This window comes from Salvelinus alpinus, chromosome 21 (genome assembly GCF_045679555.1).
Source record: "Salvelinus alpinus chromosome 21, SLU_Salpinus.1, whole genome shotgun sequence".
NCBI classification, from domain to species: domain Eukaryota; kingdom Metazoa; phylum Chordata; class Actinopteri; order Salmoniformes; family Salmonidae; genus Salvelinus; species Salvelinus alpinus.
The window spans coordinates 43,904,318-43,919,456 of NC_092106.1; the positions used below are offsets into that span (position 1 = coordinate 43,904,318).

Below are 15,139 nucleotides of genomic sequence, written 5' to 3' on the forward strand. Positions count from 1 at the left end.
ACTCATGTAATTAAAGTTCAATTCGTAACTAAATCGGTTTTTTTTTTTTATTAGAAGGATTTCATCATTTGCAAGTATGTCTACTTATAATAAGGTAAAAGGTTTACGTTTCTGTCTCCATATGATATGGATAAATATATCCAATGCAAAAAACATCTACATTTAAATGGTATTAATAATCATTTGTATATATTTCCGTTAATTCCCATATATTCCCGTTAATTCCTACGGAAAGTTTCCACCTCTGAATATTCCCCAAAATGTGCAACCCCTAATATTACCTGTTAGAAACTGCTGCACTATTGGATCTAGAAGCATTAGCATTTTTCTACACTCGCAATAACATCTGCTAACCATGTGTATGTGACCAATAACATTTGATTTGAAGTTGTAGAAACATCTCAAGGATGATCAATGAAAACAGGATGCACCTGAGCTCAATATCGAGTCTCTTAGCAAACGGTCTGACTACTTATGTAAATAAGGTATAGTGTTTTCACTTTGTTTTTACGGGGTATTGTGTTGTAGATTGATGAGGATTTTTTTTTTTTGATCCATTTTAGAATAAGGCTTGAACATAACAAAATGTGGAACAAGTCAAGGGGCTGAACACTTTCCGAATGCACTGTATATAGTCTAGTAGTCTACCCATCTGATTTAGGGTTACATATCCTGACATATATATAGTCTAGTAGTCTACCCATCTGATTTAGGGTTACATATCCTGACATATATATAGTCTAGTAGTCTACCCATCTGATTTAGGGTTACATATCCTGACATATATATAGTCTAGTAGTCTACCCATCTGATTTAGGGTTACATATCCTGACATATATATAGTCTAGTAGTCTACCCATCTGATTTAGGGTTACATATCCTGACATATATATAGTCTAGTAGTCTACCCATCTGATTTAGTGTTACATATCCTGACATATATATAGTCTAGTAGTCTACCCATCTGATTTAGGGTTACATATCCTGACATATATATAGTCTAGTAGTCTACCCATCTGATTTAGGGTTACATATCCTGACATATATAGTGTAGTAGTCTACCCATCTGATTTAGGGTTACATATCCTGACATATATATAGTCTAGTAGTCTACCCATCTGATTTAGGGTTACATATCCTGACATATATAGTTTAGTAGTCTACCCATCTGATTTAGGGTTACATATCCTGACATATATATAGTCTAGTAGTCTACCCATCTGATTTAGGGTTACATATCCTGACATATATAGTTTAGTAGTATACCCATCTGATTTAGGGTTACATATCCTGACATATATATAGTCTAGTAGTCTACCCATCTGATTTAGGGTTACATATCCTGACATATATAGTCTAGTAGTCTACCCATCTGATTTAGGGTTACATATCCTGACATATATATAGTCTAGTAGTCTACCCATCTGATTTAGGGTTACATATCCTGACATATATAGTTTAGTAGTATACCCATCTGATTTAGGGTTACATATCCTGACATATATATATAGTCTAGTAGTCTACCCATCTGATTTAGGGTTACATATCCTGACATATATAGTTTAGTAGTATACCCATCTGATTTAGGGTTACATATCCTGACATATATATATAGTCTAGTAGTATACCCATCTGATTTAGGGTTACATATCCTGACATATATAGTCTAGTAGTCTACCCATCTGATTTAGGGTTACATATCCTGACATATATATAGTCTAGTAGTCTACCCATCTGATTTAGGGTTACATATCCTGACATATATATAGTCTAGTAGTCTACCCATCTGATTTAGGGTTACATATCCTGACATATATAGTTTAGTAGTATACCCATCTGATTTAGGGTTACATATCCTGACATATATATATAGTCTAGTAGTCTACCCATCTGATTTAGGGTTACATATCCTGACATATATAGTTTAGTAGTATACCCATCTGATTTAGGGTTACATATCCTGACATATATATATAGTCTAGTAGTATACCCATCTGATTTAGGGTTACATATCCTGACATATATAGTCTAGTAGTCTACCCATCTGATTTAGGGTTACATATCCTGACATATATATAGTCTAGTAGTCTACCCATCTGATTTAGGGTTACATATCCTGACATATATATAGTCTAGTAGTCTACCCATCTGATTTAGGGTTACAATCCGTTACAACACGGGATATATACATATTATGACATTTGAAATGTCTTTATTATTTTGCAGCTTTTGTGAGTGTAATGTTTACTGTTCATTTTTATTGTTTATTTCAATTTAGTTTATTATCTATTTCACTTGCTTCGGCAACGTTAACATATGTTGCCCATGCCAATAAAGCCCCTTGAATTGAAATTGAATTGAGACAGACAGAGCGAGACAGACAGAGCGAGACAGACAGACAGACAGAGCGAAACAGACAGACAGACAGAGCGAGACAGACAGACAGACAGAGCGAGACAGACAGACAGACAGACAGAGCGAGACAGACAGACAGACAGAGCGAGACAGACAGACAGACAGAGCGAGACAGACAGACAGACAGAGCGAGACAGACAGACAGACAGAGCGAGACAGACAGACAGACAGAGCGAGACAGAGAGAGGCAGAGAGAGGCAGAGAGAGGCAGAGCGAGGCAGAGAGAGAGGCAGAGAGAGAGGCAGAGAGAGAGGCAGAGAGAGAGGCAGAGAGAGGCAGAGAGAGAGAGGCAGAGAGAGAGAGGCAGAGAGAGAGAGGCAGAGAGAGAGAGGCAGAGAGAGAGAGGCAGAGAGAGAGAGGCAGAGAGAGAGGCAGAGAGCAAGACAGACAGACAGAGCGAGACAGAGAGACAGAGATTTGGAGAGCAGAGAACAGTACATTACTCCACTGCCCCAGGCTAACCTTGTTGCCTGTCCCTGGAGTCTGCACTGCTCTGCTTGGCACAGACCGATCTGAGTATTGATATAGCATGGCTTGCTGCCTACTGCCCCACCCCCACTGTCATGAACACACATACGTCTGCTACACCCCCACGCCACGACAGACAGAATTCTCTCTTTATGTTTACAAAGCAAATGGAAGACAGTTGTAACTGCACAATGTGGTATTTCACCTAACAGCTTTGGGAGTTTATCAATGTTTCATTTCTTTACAAAATATTTGTGGGTCTGTGTAATCTGAGGGAAATATCTCTCTCTATGGTCATACAATTAGGAGAGTAGGAAGTGCAGCCCAGTTTCCACCTCCTTTTGTGGGCAGTGTGTCTTCTCTTGAGAGCCAGGTCTGCCTACGGCGGCCTTTCTCAATAGCAAGGCTATGCTCACTGAGTCTGTACATCGTCAAAGCTTTCCTTAATTTAGGGTCAGTGTTCTGCCACTGTGTACTCTCTGTTTAGGGCCAAATAGCATTCTAGTTTTCTCATTTGTTTTGCTAGTTCAATTACAGTTTGTTAAATATTTATATTTTTGCGTTCTCATAATTTGGTTGGGTCTAATTGTTTTGCTGCCCTGGGGCTCTGTGGGGTCTGTTTGTGTTTGTGAATAGAGCCCCAGGACCGCCTTGCTTATGGGACTCTTCTCCTGGAAAAATATAAATATTCATCTCTCAAACTCTCCCCTAACCCGGATGGTTTGGTAATTGCTTCCTTTTAGGTGGTTGTAAAAATGGTTATTTTAAATGTGTTTATTTAATTTGTTTTACCCCTTTTTTCTCCCAAATTTCGTGGTATCCAATTGGTACGGACTCGGCAGGCGAAGAGCTGTGTGTCCGGTATTTATGTGTCCGGTTGCACTTCCTAACCTCCTAGCCAATGTATGAACATAGAGACATATATTTCCCTCAGATTATAAATATTTTGAAAAAAAATGAAACATTGATAAACTCCCAAAGCTGTTAGGTGAAACTCGGCAGGCGAAGAGCTGTGAGTCCTCAGAAACACGACCCCGCCAAGCTGCACTGCTTCTTGACACAATGCCCGCTTAACCCGCAAGCCAGTCGCACCAATGTGCAGGAGGAAACACCGTACACCAGGCGACCGTGTTAGCGTGCATGCGCCCGGCCCGCCACAGGAGTCACTAGTGCGCTGGCCAAACCCTCCCCTAACCCGGACGACGCTGGGCCAATTGCGCGCCGCCTCATGGGTCTACCGGTCACGGCCGTCAGCGACACAGCCTGGAATCGAACCAGGATCTGTAGTGACACAGCTAGTACTGCGATGCAGTGCCTTAGACCGCTGCGCCACTCGGAAGCCCGGCTCTTATCAGGATTTTGATCATTAGTGGGTATCGGCCTAATTCTGCTCTGCATGCATTATTTGGTGTTCTACGCTGTAGACATTTCTGCAGAATTCTGCATGCAGAGTCTCAATTTGGTGTTTGTCCCATTTTGTGAATTCTTGCTTGGTGAGCGGACCCCAGACCTCACAACCATAAGGGGCAATGTGTTCTTTAACTGATTGAAGTATTTTTAGCCACATCCTAATTGGGGATGTTGAGTTTTATGTTCCTTTTGATGGCATAGAAGGCCCTTCTTGTCTTGTCTCTCAGATCGTTCACAGCTTTGTGGAAGTTACCTGTGGCGCAGATGTTTAGGCCGAGATATGTATAGTTTTTTGTGTGCTCGAGGGCAACGGTGTCTAGATGGAATTTGTATTTGTGGTCCTGGAAACTGGACCTTTTTTGGAACACTATTATTTTTGTCTTACTGAGATTTACTGTCAGGGCCCAGGTCTGTCAGGGCCCAGGTCTGAAGGAATCTGTGCAGAAAGGTGCTGCTGTAGGCTTTCCTTGGTTGGGGACAGAAGCACCAGATCATCAGCAAACAGTAGACATTTGACTTCAGATTCTAGTAGGGTGAGGCTGGGTGCTGCAGACTGTTCTAGTGCCCTCGCAGGAATCTTGGCTTATATCGCGTTCCACTACTTCACAAGAGAGCCATTTGAACATAAACTTGTTTTTTATCAAAATGCGTTTTTTTTTTTTTTTTTTAGAAATGCCTTCCGGAACATGTGAACATTAATTTGCCTAAATAATAACATTGTGTGCCATCTGTAAATACAAATAAAATTGTTAAATTACAAACCTAGATAAGAGACTTAAGAGTGGGCTGGACATGCCGAGAGATGAGTTTGGATTGGTCAGCCATATAGCATGCTTCTGTCTATTTGAGCTGGTCAGTATGTAATCCTGTCTAATGCAGCTTTTTTAAATGTAGAACTGCATCAGTGTTGCTCTCCACTTTCTGGAGGACCGAGTTTTGAAATCAGTGGAATTAGAGTATGATAGTTAAAGAGATGGAGAAAACACCTGTCTCTGGATTACATCTTCAAACTAAACAACCGTGGCATCCGTGACAGGAGACGCGTACATCGATGATGTATACGGGAAAGATATTCTTGTTAGCTACATTTTCAGATATTACACGTTTCTAATTTTGACAGAAAGTGGTTTCATTTCAAGTGTACTGTTAGCTTGCTAGCTGACGTTAGCTGGCTAGCTCGCTATCTAATGTTACGTGTAGGATCGTATTACCCTTTGAAGAGGGGGATGACCGCAGCTGCTTTCCAATCTTTGGGAATCTCAGACGACACAAAAGAGAGGTTGAACAGGCTAGTAATAGGGGTTGCAACAATTCCGGCAGATAATTTTAGAAAGAAAGGGTCCAGATTGTCTAGCCCGGCTGATTTTTAGGGGTCCAGATTTTGCAGCTGTTTCAGAACATCAGCTGAAGGGATTTGGGAGACGGAGAAATGGGGAAGGCTTTGGCGAGTTGCTGTGGGGGGTGCAGTGCTGTTGACCGGGGTAGGGATAGCCAGGTGGAAAGCATGGCTAGCCGTAGAAAAATGCTTATTGAAATTCTCAATTATAGTGGATTTATCGGTGGTGACAGTGTTTCCTAGCCTCAGTGCAGTGGGCAGCTGGGAGGAGGTGCTCTTATTCTCCATGGACTTTACAGTGTCCCAGAACTTTTTTGAGTTTGTGTTGCAGGAAGCAAATTTCTGCTTGAAAAAGCTAGCCTTGGCTGTTCTAACTGCCTGTGTATATTGTTTTCTGGCTTCCCTGAAAAGTTGCATATCACGGGGGCTGTTTGATGCTAATGCAGAACGCAATAGGATGTTTTTGTGTTAGTTAAGGGCAGTCAGGTCTGGAGAGAACCTGTAACGGCAGCCTTCCCTCTCTTCACTAGAAGAGGGGGTGTAACAGGGATCAGACCAACATGCAGCGTAGCCAGTGCTCAACATGTTTAATACGAACGATAAATGTGAACACTTAATAACAAAAGTGTTCACATTTAATAACAAAATAACAAAAAAGTGGCAAACCGATACTAGCTGGTGCATAGAAAACACAAAGACAGGAAACAACCACCCACAAATCCCCAACACAAAACAAGCCACCTATATATGATTCTCAATCAGGGACAACGATTGACAGCTGCCTCTGATTGAGAACCATATTAGGCCGAACACAGAAACAGACAAACTAGACACACAACATAGAATGCCCACCCAGCTCACGTCCTGACCAACACTAAAACAAGCACAACACACAAGAACTATAGTCAGAACGTGACAGAACCAAGGGCTATATCTGTTCCTGGTTCTAAAGTTCTTGAATGGGGCATGCTTATTTAAGATGGTGAGGAAGGCATTTAAAAAAAATAAAAAAAATAACCAGGCATCCTCTACTGACGGGATGAGATCAATATCCTTCCAGGATACCCCGGCCAGGTCGATTAGAAAGGCCTGCTCGCTGGTATTGAGTGATGATGAGAGAGATATTGTCTCTAGAAACATCATTGAAACCAGGTGATGTCATCGCATGTGTGGGTGGTGGGACTGAAAGGTTGGATAAGGTATAGTGAGCAGGGCTAGAGGCTCTACAGTGAAATAAGCCAATAAACACTAACCAGAACAGCAATGGACAAGGCATATTGACATTAAGGAGAGGCATGCTTAGTCGAGTGATCATAAGGGTCCAGTGAGTAGAGGTTGGTTGGGGTCCCGGCGATTCAGACAGCTAGCCGGGCCATCAGTAGCAAGCTAGCAGAGGATGGAGGTCTGTTTTTAGCCACCTCGTGCGTTTCTGTCGGTAGATTAGTGGGGTTCTGTGTGGTAGAGGGGATCAATCCAATTGGCAAAATAGATATAGTTATAGTGACCCAAGAAAAATTGTCCGATAGACCTATTCAGATAGCAGCCGATAAGACAGCTAACGATTAGCGGGCCGCAGATGGGCGTGAACGTCGCGAGGAAGGGGACAGTTGCCTTAGTTCCCTCTTTTTTTCTCTTTTTTCATTTTTCTCAGATTGAAGTGGTTTATCCATCTCTGTTAGATAGATAACTCTTCATGTTGTTGTTTGTTTAGAGTTTTCCAATTTTCCCAGAAGTGGTTAGATTCTAGGGATTCTTCAATTACATTGAGCTGATTTCTGACGTGCTGTTCCTTCTTTTTCCGTAGTGTATTTCTGTATTGTTTTAGTGATTCACCATAGTGAAGGCTCAAGTTTTCTGGGTCTCTGTTATCGGGTGGATACGTTTCTCAATTTCTTTGTTAGGTTTTTACCGTCGTCATCAAACTATTTGTCATTGTTGATCGTTTTCTTAGGTTGTCTTCTTGACATTTTTTGATTTGATAAGGAAGCTGAATATACTGTTTAGGTTTTTTACTGCCAAGTTTAAACTTTCACTATTACAGTGAAACATTTTGTTCAGGAAATTATCTAGAAGGTATTGTATTTGTTGTTGCCTAATTGTTTTTTGGTAGTTTTCCTTCCATCATCTATAGCATTTCTTAATATAATTCCGTTCCTTTGGATTTGGTGCCTCATTGTCACGCCCTGGCCTTAGTATTCTTTGTTTTCTTTATTATTTTAGTTAGGTCAGGGTGTGACATGGGGTATGTTTGTGTTTTGGGTGTTTATTATGGTAAAGGGGGTGTTGGTTTTAGTGTATGGGTTTGTGTGGAGTGTATGTGTCTAGTATTGTCTATGGTTGAGTGTAGGTGTTTAGGAAAGTCTATGGTTGCCTGATTTGGTTCTCAATCAGAGACAGCTGGTTATTGTTGTCTCTGATTGGGAGCCATATTTAAGGTAGCCATAGGCTTTAGCTGTTTGTGGGTAGTTGTCTATGTAGAACGTTTGTAGCCTGTGTGTGTGCACTATGTTATTTAGCTTCACGATCGTTTGTTGTTTTGTATAGTTTGTGTAAGTGTTTCGTTTTCATCTTCGTCGTTATAAATAAAGAAGATGGCTTATTTTCCAAATGCTGTGTTTTGGTCCGTCTCTCTTCCACACGATCGTGACACTCATGATTGAGTATTGCTCCGTTCAAGTAGACTGTGGTTTTGCTGTGATCTGATAGGTGTTTCAGTGGGCTGTCTGTGAACACTCTAAGAGGATCTGGGTTGAGGTCAGTGATAAAGTAGTCTACGGTACTACTGCCAAGAGATGAGCTACAGGTGTACCTACCATAGGAGTCCCCTCGAAGCCTACCATTGACTATGTACATACCCAGCGTCCGACAGTGCTGCAGGAGTTGTGACTGGTTTTTGTTGTGTCTAGGGGGGCATCCGGGGGAGGGAATGCTGTCACCTCCTGGCAGGTGTTTGTCCCCCTGTGTGCTGAGGGTGTCAGGTTCTTGTCCAGTTCTGGCATTTAGGTCTCCACAGACTAGTACATGTCCCTGGGCCTGGAAATGGTTGATCTCCCCCTCCAGGATGGAGAAGCTGTCTTCGTTAAAGTATGGGGATTCTAGTGGGGGGATATAGGTAGCACACAGGAGGACATTTTTCTCTGTTGAGATCATTTCCAACCAGATGTAAAATGTTCCTGTTTTGATTAATTTAATAGAGTGAGTTAGGTCTGCTCTATACCAAATTATCATACCCCCTGAGTCTCTTCCCTGTTTCACACCTGGTAATTTGGTGGATGGTACTACCAGCTCTCTGTAACCTAGAGGAAAACCAGTGGGTCCGTCTCCTTTATACCATGTTTCTTGTAGGATGACAATGTCTGTATTTCCAATTTATTTGATGAAATCTGGGTTCCTGCTCTTTAGGCCAAAGGCAGATGACATCAGACCTTGTATATTCCAGGATGAGATAGTAAAAGCTTTGTGTTCCATAGTGTCTAGTGTTGTTTTTGTGTGATTTAGGCCCGGACCATCACAGTAGGTGTGAGCAGAGCATGTTGAGCATCTGATACATACTTCTTATGTCGCATGATGGAGCTTGGGCGTGTGTAATAGTAGGGGTTGGGCCTGTTGCCTTGCTCACGGCCTGGGCATATGTCCTGCTGCCATTTTGAGGTCTCTCTCTCTTTCGCTCTTTCTCTGTCGCTCTGTCTGTCGCTCTGTCTCGTTCTCTCGTTCTGTCTGTCTGTCTCGTTCTCTCGTTCTGTCTGTCTGTCTCGTTCTCTCGTTCTGTCTGTCTGTCTCGTTCTCTCGTTCTGTCTGTCTGTCTCGTTCTCTCGTTCTGTCTGTCTGTCTCGTTCTCTCGTTCTGTCTGTCTGTCTCGTTCTCTCGTTCTGTCTGTCTGTCTCGTTCTCTCGTTCTGTCTGTCTGTCTCGTTCTCTCGTTCTGTCTGTCTGTCTCGTTCTCTCGTTCTGTCTGTCTGTCTCGTTCTCTCGTTCTGTCTGTCTGTGTCTGTGTCTGTCTGTCTCGTTCTCTCGTTCTGTCTGTCTGTGTCTGTCTGTCTGTCTCTCGTTCTGTCTGTCTGTGTCTGTCTGTCTGTCTCTCGTTCTGTCTTTCTGTGTCTCTCGTTCTGTCTGTCTGTCTGTCTGTCTGTCTGTCTGTCTGTCTGTCTGTCTGTCTGTCTGTCTGTCTGTGTGTTTTCCCCCTTCCAAAGTGCCCTTCAAAGCCATTGATTTTATTTGAACTAATGAGGTTGTTCCACATGGCACACTACTCCCTATGTAGTGCACTACTATAACACCCTATTCCCTATGTAGTGCACTACTTTTGCCCAGAGTTTCAGGTTGCCTGATGACACCAGGCCCTGTGTGTGTGTGGCTGGGACTGCTGCTGCTGGGCATCCTATAATATAACATCCTGTAATGTAACATCCTGTAATATGGCATCCTATAATATAACATCCTGTAATATGGCATCCTGTAATATAACATCCTGTAATATAACATCCTGTAATATAACATCCTGTAAAATAACATCCTGTAATATGGCATCCTGTAATATAACATCCTGTAATATGGCATCCTGTAATACAACATCCTGTAATTTTGCATCCTGTAATAATATAACATCCTGTAATAATATAACATCCTGTAATATAACATCCTGTAATATGGCATTCTACAGTATAATATAACATGCTGTAATATGGCATTCTACAGTATAATATAACATCCTGTAATATGGCATCCTGTAATATAACATCCTGTAAACTGGCATCCTGTAATATAACATCCTGTAATATAACATGCTGTAATATGGCATCCTGTAATATAACATCCTGTAATAATATAACATCCTGTAATATAACATGCTGTAATATGGCATTCTACAGTATAATATAACATGCTGTAATATGGCATTCTACAGTATAATATAACATCCTGTAATATGGCATCCTGTAATTTAACATCCTGTAAACTGGCATCCTGTAATATAACATCCTGTAATATAACATCCTGTAATATAACATCCTGTCATATAACATCCTGTCATATGGCCACATTTAATATAACATCCTGTAATATAACATCGGTGTGATGGGTCTGGGGGATGGTTTGATGGTCTGAGAATGGTGTGATGGTCTGGGGATGGTTTGATGGTCTGGGGATGGTGTGATGGTCTGAGGATGGTGTGATGGTCTGGGGGATGGTGTGATGGTCTGGGGGATGGTGTGATGGTCTGAGGATGGTGTGATGGTCTGGGGGATGGTTTGATGGTCTGGGGGATGGTGTGATGGGTCTGGGGGATGGTGTGATGGGTCTGGGGGATGGTGTGATGGGTCTGGGGGACGGTGTGATGGTCTGGGGGATGGTGTGATGGTCTGGGGGACGGTGTGATGGTCTGGGGGACGGTGTGATGGTCTGGGGGACGGTGTGATGGTCTGGGGGATGGTGTGATGGGTCTGAGGGATGGTGTGATGGGTCTGAGGGATGGTGTGATGGTCTGGGGGACGGTGTGATGGTCTGAGGAAACTGATGGGTCTGGGGGACGGTGTGATGGTCTGGGGGACGGTGTGATGGTCTGGGGAAACTGATGGGTCTGGGGGACGGTGTGATGGTCTGGGGGACGGTGTAATGGGTCTGAGGAAACTGATGGGTCTGGGGGACGGTGTGATGGTCTGGGGGACGGTGTGATGGTCTAGGGGACGGTGTGATGGTCTGGGGAAACTGATGGGTCTGGGGGACGGTGTGATGTTCTGGGGGACGGTGTGATGGTCTGAGGAAACTGATGGGTCTGGGGGACGGTGTGATGGTCTGGGGGACAGTGTGATGGTCTGGGGGACAGTGTGATGGGTCTGAGGAAACTGATGGGTCTGGGGGACGGTGTGATGGTCTGGGGGACGGTGTGATGGTCTGGGGGACGGTGTGATGGGTCTGAGGAAACTGATGGGTCTGGGGGACGGTGTGATGGTCTGGGGGACGGTGTGATGGTCTGGGGAAACTGATGGGTCTGGGGGACGGTGTGATGGTCTGGGGGATGGTGTGATGGGTCTGGGGACACTGATGGGTCTGGGGACACTGATGGGTCTGGGGGACGGTGTGATGGTCTGGGGGACGGTGTGATGGTCTGGGGGACGGTGTGATGGTCTGGGGGACGGTGTGATGGTCTGGGGAATGGTGTGATGGTCTGGGGGATGCTGTGATGGTCTGGGGGAAGCTGTGATGGTCTGTGGAAACTGATGGGTCTGGGGGATAGTGTGATGGTCTGGGGAAACTGATGGGTCTGGGGGAGGGTGTGATGGGTTTGGGGAATGGTGTGATGGTCTGGGGAAACTGTGATGGTTCTGGGGGATGGTGTTGCACTGTGATTGGCTTATCCCAGAGAGCCCCACCCCAGAGCACAATCTAATGAATGGATCCTCCTCTCATCAATCAGATGCTTTGTTCCATTGTGTTCTCCCCACCTTCTGTATCCCTCACCCCTCCCTCCCTCTCTCCTTGTCCTCCCCTGACTCCCATCTCCCTCTCCGGCCTTTTGAACTCCCAGATGAGGACAGAGGAACCACTTTTGCACATACACACGCACACAGCATATGTTTTACTATCCTTGTGGGGACCTAAAATTGATTTCCATTCAAAATCAAAATCCTATTTTGCCTAACATTAACCCCTGAACCTAACTGCTGGCTTTCATTCAGCCACACAGACCCTATTTGGTGCACTGAGGAAGAGGGGATTCTCAAAGCGGTCATTGAGGTATTTAAAGGTGAACACACTGTCAGGCCTCACCCAGGACAGATCACCCTAACCCTACCCCTACCCCCGACCCCCTAACCCCTACCCCCTACCCCCTACCCCACCTGCTCCTTACAGGATCCTGGGATCAAACATCTAACCCTAACCTCAAACTCCATAACTCTCCCTGCAGAACCCTGGACTTGGCACTGAATCCAGAGTGAACAGCACACACCCAATCTTAACCCTTTCCCTAGTCCAGGTCTGTATACCTATCCCCCCCACCCCATCCCTGCCCTCCACCCTCAGACATTTCCCAGACCCTATTTTCAATACCGTATAAAATAAGAGTCAAGGGGTCTGAATACTTTCCAAAGGCACTGTATGTAAGCAGCACCAGTCAAACGTTTGGACACACCTACTCGTTCAAGGGTTTTCTTTATTTTTTACTATTTTCTACATTGTAGAATAATAGTGAAGATACCGAAACAATGAAATAACACATATGGAATCATGTAGTAACCAAAAAAGTGTTACAAAAATCAACATATATTTTATATTTGAGATTCTTCATAGTAGCCACCCTTTGCCTTGATGACAGCTTTGCACACTCTTGGCATTCTCTCAACCAGCTTCACCTGGAATGCTTTTCCAACAGTCTTGAAGGAGATCCCACATATGCTGAGCACTTGTTGGCTGCTTTTCCTTCACTCTGCGGTCCAACTCATCCCAAACCATCTCAATTGGGTTGAGGTTGGGTTATTGTCGATGCCAGGTCATCTGATGCAGCACTCCATCACTCTCCTTATTGGCCAAATAGCCCTTACACAGCCTGGAGGTGTGTTGGGTCATTGTCCTGTTGAAAAATAAATTATAGTCCCACTAAGCGCAAACCAGATGAGATGTTATATCGCTGCAGAATGCTGTGGTAGCCATGCTGGTTAATTGTGCCTTGAATTCTAAATAAATCACTGACAGTGTCACCAGCAAAACACCTCCACACCATCACACCTCCTCCTCCATGCTTCACGGTGGGAACTACACACGTGGAGATCATAAGTTCACCTACACTGCGTCTCTCAAAGACCTAGCGGTTGGAACCAAAAAATCTCACATTTGGACTCATCAGACCAAAGGACAGATTTCCACTGGTCTGATGTCCATTGCTCGTGTTTCTTGGCCTAAGCAAGTCTCTTCTTCTTATTGGTGTCCTTTAGTAGTGGTTTCCTTGCAGCAATTCGACCATGAAGGCCTGATTCACGCAGTCTCCTCTGAACAGTTGACGTTGAGATGTGTCTGTTACTTGAACTCTGTGAAGCATTTATTTGGGCTGCAATTTGGGCCGGTAACTCAAATGAACTTATCTTCTGCAGCAGAGGTGACTCTGAGTCTTCCTTTCTTGTGGCAGTCCTCATGAGAGCCAGTTTCATCATAATGCTTGATGTTTTTTGCAACTGCACTTGATGTTCCATATTGACTGACCTTCAACTTTATGATTGACTGTCGTTTCTCTTTGCTTATTTCAGCTGTTCTTACCTTTAATAAGGACTTGGTCTTTTACCAAATAGGGCTATCTTCTGTATACCACCCCTACCTTGTCACAACACAACTGATTGGCTCAAACGTGTTAAATTGTGGAATGTCTTTCCTTCTTAACTTCTAATAAGGCACACCTGTTAATTGAAATGCATTCCAGGTGACTACCTCATGAAGCTGGTTGAGAGAATGCCAAGAGTGTGCAAAGGTATCATCAAGGAAGAGCAGACCGGCGTTCTCTCCTATAGGTCCCTGTTCTAAAGTAGTGCACTATGTAAGGAATAGGGCCCTGGTCTAAAGTAGTGCACTATAAAGGGAATAGGGCCCTGGTCTAAAGTAGTGCACTATGTAAGGAATAGGGCCCTGGTCTAAAGTAGTGCACTATGTAAGGAATAGGGCCCTGGTCTAAAGTAGTGCACTATAAAGGGAATAGGGCCCTGTTCTAAAGTAGTGCACTATATAGGGAATAGGGCTCTGTTCTAAAGTAGTGCACTATATAGGGAATAGGGCTCTGGTCTAAAGTAGTGCACTATATAGGGAATAGGGCTCTGGTCTAAAGTAGTGCACTATATAGGGAATAGGGCTCTGGTCTATAGTAGTGCACTATATAGGGAATAGGGCCCTGGTCTAAAGTAGTGCACTATATAGGGAATAGGGCTCTGGTCTAAAGTAGTGCACTATATAGGGAATAGGGCTCTGGTCTAAAGTAGTGCACTATGAAGGGAATAGGGTGCCAGTTAGGAGGTGTCCTCTCCTCTTTTCCCTGCAGTGAGAGAATGAAACACAATCCTCTGTAATGAACTCATCAGCCACACAGTCAGTCATCCTGATCCTTGTTTTCCACTCTCTGACTCCCATTCACGGATTCACTGACTTCTAATCACAACCAAGACGGCGTAGCAGTCAGACGTCTTTGTCCTGTCGTGTCCCTTGTATATATATCTTTTTACATATTTTTCTTCGCATATCTTTTAAAAACATTTTCCTAAATATTTTCTTAAACCTCAATTTCTAAATACTCTCCTGCAACCCTCCTCACTCAATGTGGCGTGGATCTGCTTTTCTTCTAAAGTATTTCTATTTACTTCGGATCTGGAATCCCTCAACTGAAGCTAGCCAGCTAACTACCTACCAGCTATCAGTTAGCAAACCATTGCTAGCGGTCATCAGCTAATCTTTAGCTCGGAAAGCTCTCGCCAGTTGGAACAACGTGACACAAACCAGAGCATAACGGACCTATTTCTCCATATCCCCGGATTCCTAC

General features: G+C 43.8%; 1 protein-coding gene across 6 annotated transcripts in view; it reads left to right on the top strand.

Annotated features, from left to right (window-relative positions):
* The window catches only part of gab2 (GRB2-associated binding protein 2), a 183,671-nt gene that overhangs the window by 92,752 nt on the left and 75,780 nt on the right, over window positions 1-15,139 (top strand). The window contains exon 1 of one of the 6 annotated variants that reach the window (XM_071357963.1): window positions 12,540-12,601. The exons of the other annotated variants lie outside the window; for them this stretch is intronic. The gene's annotated coding sequence lies outside the window, so the exon portion shown is untranslated. Of the gene's footprint in view, window positions 1-12,539; window positions 12,602-15,139 lie in introns of those variants that run through there. 6 annotated transcript variants of the gene reach the window in all.